At 42.7% G+C, this 6,799-nt stretch overlaps 1 pseudogene; it reads right to left on the reverse strand.

The window, feature by feature from the left end:
* Positions 1-5,609, reverse strand: part of LOC107739935 (integrin alpha-M-like) — a 52,222-nt pseudogene extending 46,613 nt beyond the window's left edge.
* Between the last annotated feature and the right edge of the window lie 1,190 nt (positions 5,610-6,799).

A 6,799-nucleotide genomic window follows, 5' to 3' on the forward strand; every position in this document is an offset into this window, starting at 1 on the left:
TTATACACCACCTGGTGTAGATGTCCTGGAGGGAGGGAAGCTCACCTCCAACAATGTGACGGGCAGTTCGCACGACCCTTTGCAGAGCTTTGCGGTTGCCCGCAGTGCTGTTTCCAAACCAGGCAGTGATGCAGCCAGTCAGGATGCTCTCCACAGTGCAGGTGTAGAATGTTCTGAGGATGCTGTGGCTCATGCCAAACTTCCTCAGCTGTCTCAGGAAGAAGAGGTGTTGATGTGCCTTCTTCAGCACTGCATCAGTGTGTGTAGACCATGTGAGATCCTCACTGATGTGAACGCCGAGGAACTTAAAGCGGTTTACCCGCTCCACAGGTGTCTTGTCGGGTGCTCACCTCCTCTTTGTAGGCCATCTCATCGTTGTCGGTGATCAGGCCTATCACCGTTGTGTCGTCAGCGAATGTGACGCTGACGTTGGAGCTGTGTGTGGCCGCACAGTCATGTGGGTACAGGGAGTTGGCAGGCACTATGGTGTTAAATGCTGAGCTGTAGTCCACAAACAGCATTCTCACATAGGTGTTCTTATTTTCCAGGTGGGAGAGAGCAGTGTGTAGGGTGAAAGCAATAGCATTGTCTGTAGAACGATTGCTACGATATACAAATTGTAGCGGATCCAGTGAGGCAGGCAGCACAGAGCAGATGTAGTCTCTGACGAGTCTCTCAAAACACTTGCTGAAGATGGGTGTAAGAGCAACGGGCCTCCAGTCATTCAAGCCTGTGATTTTATTTTTCTTTGGTATGGGCACAATGGTGGATTTTTTTGAAGCACGAGGGAACCACAGAAAGAGAGAGGGAGAGGTTGAAAATGTCTGTGAAAACACCGGCTAGTTGGAATGCGTATGCTCGGAGCACACGGCCTGGGATGCCATCAGGACTCGCAGCCTTGCGGATATTCACCCGTCGGAAGGATCGGGCTACCTCTGTGACAGAGACGGAGAGTGCTCTCACCTCTTCTGCTGCAGGTGTTGAATTGTTCTTCAACTTTGTTTTTAAATTGTCTTTTTGCGGCTTTGATGGATTTTCTGAGATCGTAACTGGCTTGTTTGCGATCGTCAGCGTTTCCGGATTTAAAAGCAGATGTCCGCGCTGACAAGGCTGCTCGAACATCGCTATTAATCGACGGTTTTTGTTTGGGGTAGATTGTTTTTGTCGGCACTACATCTTCTACGCACTTCCTGATGAAACACGTTACAGTCTCTGAGTATGCCTCTATGTCGTCATCAGACGCTGCCCGGAACATGTCCCAGTCCACGTGATCAAAACGGTCCTGTAGTATAGCGTCTGATTGGTCCGACCAGCATTGAATTGTCCTGAGGGCGGGTGCTTCCCTATAAGCAGGCAGGAGCAGAATGGAAGAGTGATCCGATTTGCCGAAAGGTGGGCGGGGGAGGGATTTGTAGGCGTCCCGGAAAGGAGAGTAGCAGTGGTCCAGTGCACGATCACCACGTGTGTTGATGGTGATGTGTTGAAAATATTTTGGAGTCATTGTTCTGAAGTTGGCTTTGTTAAAGTCCCCCGTAACAATAAACGCCGCATCTGGGTACGCGGTTTCCTGCTCACTTATATTCCCATACAGTTCCTTGAGTGCCTGTGTTGGCTTGAGGGGGAATGTAAACAGCTATGATTATGATCACTGTAAATTCCCTCGGTAGCCAGAATGGTTGACACAGAAGCATAACAAATTCCAGATCAGGGCAGCAGAAGGATTTAATAGAGTGTAGGTTCCTCTCATCACACCACGAGCTGTTGATAAAGAAACAAACGCCCCCACCTCTGCTTTTCCCTGTGAGCTCTTTTGTTCTGTCCGAGCGGTGCACGGAGAACCCCGTAAGCTCGATGGCTGAGTCTGGAACCTCTGCAGACATCCAGGTTTCTGTGAGGCAAATAATGCAGCAGTCCCTTGTTTCTCGTTGGTATGAGATGCGTGCCCGCAGTTCACAGAGTTTGTTGTCCAGTGATTGAACGTTAGCCAGCAAAATGGTTGGGAGAGGACGCCGGCTCCCTTCCCACTTTTCCGGCAGCATTTCCTCGGTCGCGACCGTGCGGCCCAGACAAAGGGCTCTGATGCGGTGTCTGTAAACAGAGCGCCGGCATTCAAGAACTCAAAGTCCGGTTTGCGTTGCGCGACGTAGGAACCAATGTTTAAAAGCGTGTGTTTATCGTAGACAGTTATACTAACAACATCCAGCACGTAGAGCAATAAAATAACAAGTAAAACAAACGAAAAACTGCAGAGTTTACTCGGAGCTCGCAACACGGCTGCCATGCTCGGCACCATCTTCTACATGTAAAATCACGATCCAAACAAAGATGCAGCTGCATATATGATGCATGAGCAGTTTTTAATCTAAATTAGATTAAAGCAAAAACAGATTGGTCTGATGTTAACTGTGAAATTATGCTACATAAAACATCTGAACTAAGACGCAGACGAGCTGAATGAGACGCAGATTCACTCTCTGACAGCAGGTGGCGCTTATGAACACTGCTTTAATATGCATTATACAGAGACAAGATGAAAAGAAAATATAATCTAAACTTTTCTAAAGACAGTCAGTTCCCCTCAGAGACACATTCATATAAACTCCTGCCCCCAACTGCATCACGATTCGTTTAATATCTCACCTGATTTGAATCCTCGCATATTTGTATCGATTTTCAACCGGCTCGCGGTGCATCGTTACATCCCTACTGGTGACTCTTTTAACTCCAAGAAAGCCACTTTCTGAGCATTTTCAAAACTGTGGTGAGAACTAACTGCTGCTGAAACAGAGCATTTCATGACCGCAAATGGCAAATTCATGTTCACATTTCTCGGAATAATGGTTAATGTTCACAAGACATGCAGGTAAATTGATAAATTTGAAAAATGTTTTGCTTATATTAATTACTAGCTTTTCATCAACTCACAAACACCCTGCAGTTCCCTCAATAACCCCCAGAGGCTTGCAAACTCTAGCTCTGGAAACCTTGAATCAACAAAAATAATAAAATAAGTTAAAATTTACTTTATATCATTCATATTACTAACCTCCTGGTAGACGACACTGAATCCACTCTGTGATAACTCTCTCGGTCTGTCTCTGCCTTGAGCTTCCTTTGACCCTGAAACACAGAAGCAAAACTCTTACAATCATCTGTGGATTCTTCATTAGCTGCTTCTATTTGAAAACTTATATTTAGTGTCCATTTTCTGTACATGTACATTTTACCTATAATGTTGTAGATCTTTTCTTGCAGGTTGTCAAGAAGTCCACTGTACTCTTGAATGTAGAAGGTGTTGCTCTGTTTTGGTTCTGATGCCAGCTGACTGAGTGTGGTTAAACTAACCTTTCCCACCTGAAAAACAGTGTGATTTTTGCGTTTGGTCTCGTACTGTATCTCTTACCTTGTCAGTGTCGTGCACTTTGCTTGGCCATTTGTTGTGATAAACAGGAAAGTGTGTCCAGCTGAATTAAATTGGAGTTTTGTTAGACGAATATAAAAAGCTTTGTATACTGTGGCAGTGGTCGCGGTAGCCGTCGTGTGAAGACTGAGGAGTGTAAAGATCATCGACTCTACCGTTCAACTCCACCGAGCAGGGAAACCGGCAAGGGACATAATTATCGCTTTTGAATCATTCTCTTTCCTACTACTTGTTTCCCTTCTGTTTTCAGTTTTTATAACCAATTCTTACTAAGACTTGTCATTTGCACTCATATATTGTTGCTCTTTTGTTAGTTTTGACTGCTTTTATGGTCCTCATTTGTAAGTCGCTTTGGATAAAAGCCTCTGCTAAATGACTAAATGTAATTTCTGTGTGACTTGTGACACAACATCACCAAACTATCTGATTATACAGAATAAATGACATGCTTGAGCTTTAAGCAAACTCACCCCGATGACATAGCGGAGGATATTCTGCTCATCACATCTGTTGAGGACATTATTATCATTATCAGATTCAGTGGGCTCTCCATCTGTGATGATCACCAGAGCTTTCTGAGCGTTGGGATCGGCTCCAGACGATACACTATTCAACAGATTATTTCTGATGATATAATAAATCATGACATATGAACATATTTCAGCCTCAGTGTCAATGTGCTTCTGTTGTTTCTAAACCAATATGTTTTTTAACTTCTAATATATAGAATAACAAAAGTCAAACTTCAGCAACAGTGTTTAACAGTCCAGAAAAACTACAGCATGAACCATAATTAATTTTCATTTGTTCATCTCAAGACCTTTGCTCTCAAAGTGTAATTCAGTGATCGTTCATAATCATAAGAGAGTTTCACTCACAGAATGTAGTCGATTGCTTGATATGTGTTTGTGAGAGATTTCATGTGTTTCTCTTTCATAAGTTTCTCTTCAGCGGAGCCGTTCTGATAATCGTTGAAGTCAAACACAGTTCGTATTTCTGATGAAAACTGGACAGCAGCAAACTGACAACAATATCATCATTAGACGTCATGTTCACACATTTATAACATGGACATTCACATGCTGATTCGTGATCAGATTTTTGGTGATATTCCACATTATTAGCTGATGTTTTATTCTACCTTTATGGATGAGTTTGAAAGTTTTTTCATAACATCTTTAATGAATTTTTTGTTCATGTCAAACTCGTGTGTTCTCATACTGCTGGATCCATCAAAGAGAAACACCAGATTGACTTCTCTCTTGGTGCATTCTGCAGAAACACCACAAGATACACAAACTCTGCTGTTACTTCAAATATAACGTAATGTCTTTAATCGAGTTGTTGATAAATATATCTCCAAATGAAATGAAGCAACGCATGTTTTACAGTGTTAGAGTCTGAAATGGTTAAAAGAGCATGAAGTCTTGGTTTGTGTGAGACACTCGTCAGACCTTGGTAAGCGATGGTGAAGTTGGAGACGGCCTGTAAGCTGCTGCTGAACTGGTAGCAAACGCCGTTCAGATACGAGTTTCCATCACACTCATGAGGAAAATACGGACTGCAGCCGGATGTAGTCTTTGATGGAATTTCAAAAGTCTAGGGTGAAGCACAGTGTGTGATGATGATGAGATCTCTTCTAAAGCTTTAAAGGAGACCATTGTGAAAGTGATAGACGTTTTGTCTCAGGAGACAAGTGTGAGAGACAGGAGACTCAAGCAAAAGTCTAAGTTTGATGATAAGTAACCTCATTTCTGTCTAGGAGAAATATTTGAGATGTTAAACAGATCTCACTTTTGATTTTTTTTCCTCTGAGGGAATAAGAAGAGTAGCGTTTTATTAAATATTAGTAGTGAGTTTGGTTTTGCAGTTAATGTTCATTGCACACAGTGAGGAGAACATGAGGGCATTTAGCTGTTGGTGAGGTTGATGGTTTGAGGAAAGAAACTGTTATTTTTGTCTGTTCTGGTTCTCAGTGTCGGCCGGATGGCAGCCGATCAAAGATGAAAAGCCCTGGTTGTGAGGCAGCCCTGAGCCCTTTTCTTATTCTGGGTGTGTTCAGTTCCTGAAGAGCAACAATACCTGGAAATCCTTTAGGGAAAACATATTATATAAAGAGTCAAATTGCCCAACTAAAGCAAACACTTCTCACCATAATGATGATGTCAAACCAAACTACCGTATTGACCTGAATATAAGAATGTTTTATTCTTGGAAACACATCTGAAAAAACGCGGTCGTCTTATATTCAGGGTCTAGACATTGACAAGTCAATAATACACCCACTACAATAGGTGGCGCCAAATACGCATAAAACGAGTGTGCCATGAAATACGTAATGTAATGCGTGTTGTAAAGATTGCGAGTAAAAACAAAAGAAAACCTTACAGCTGCATGAGTCGTGACTGTCACGTTAGCCTGATGGGACCAAAAAACATTTTTAGAATGTTGTTAGAGAATGTTATCCTACCTTTTAGCAGAACATTCTCAGAACTAAAATAAAACTTGCCGCTGAAAACATTACCAGAACATAGCATAATGTTAATTCTTAGAACAATAACATCCCTAGCTGGGCAGCCTATCTCTACCTTACTATCCCTCAAGTTCAGACACCTTTAATGTAAATGCCTTCATAACGTCCGCGGCTGCCGGCGTTGTGCCGAATTCTGCACCCCTGCCAGAGTATGCACCCCCTCGTTGAAGTCGCTGCCGGATTGCCTAACCCTAACCCCTCCCCCACACCTACTCCTAAACCTACCAATACTAGGGGGTGCATAATTTGGTAGGGTGCACATTTCGGCACTACACCAGTAAGTGGAGTTCTCAGCAGAGCGGTGTGCTTGTATACTTATATTATTAAATTATTATTATTTTTTAGAATAAGGCAGGAAATATATAGTTTCTATAGGCTACTAAATGATATGTCAATCAGTACTGCATTATTCATAAAGTTTATTTATTACCTGGAGATAACTTGAAAAACACACATAAACCGTATATTTTAGCAATCGTGTATTTATTGTCTTCACGTTTTTTTTCAGCTTTTTATTCAGCTCAACTACAGCGATAGCAGGACGCTTTTGTCCATATTAGGGATTTCCTGCACGTCATAAGTCATTCCTTCTATGAGTCTGAAGCATCCGTTTCGATACATGTCTCAGCAAGGAGCACAGCCCTATTAAAAGTCGTGCTCCATGTGCCCCTTTTATACTTTGAGCACCTGCCCCTCCAAAGGTGTCTGCACGGCCCTGGTGTGCGTGCGTGCATGTGTGTGTGTGTGTGTGTTGATCTCCGGCACTAAAAATGCATTTCTGAGTCAGGGAGCAGAGAAATCGTCTCAGGTTACTTATGTAACCATAGTTCCCTGAGTAGGGAACG

Source organism: Sinocyclocheilus rhinocerous, unplaced genomic scaffold (assembly GCF_001515625.1).
Source record: "Sinocyclocheilus rhinocerous isolate Xijiao unplaced genomic scaffold, SAMN03320098_v1.1 scaffold3452, whole genome shotgun sequence".
NCBI lineage: Eukaryota > Metazoa > Chordata > Actinopteri > Cypriniformes > Cyprinidae > Sinocyclocheilus > Sinocyclocheilus rhinocerous.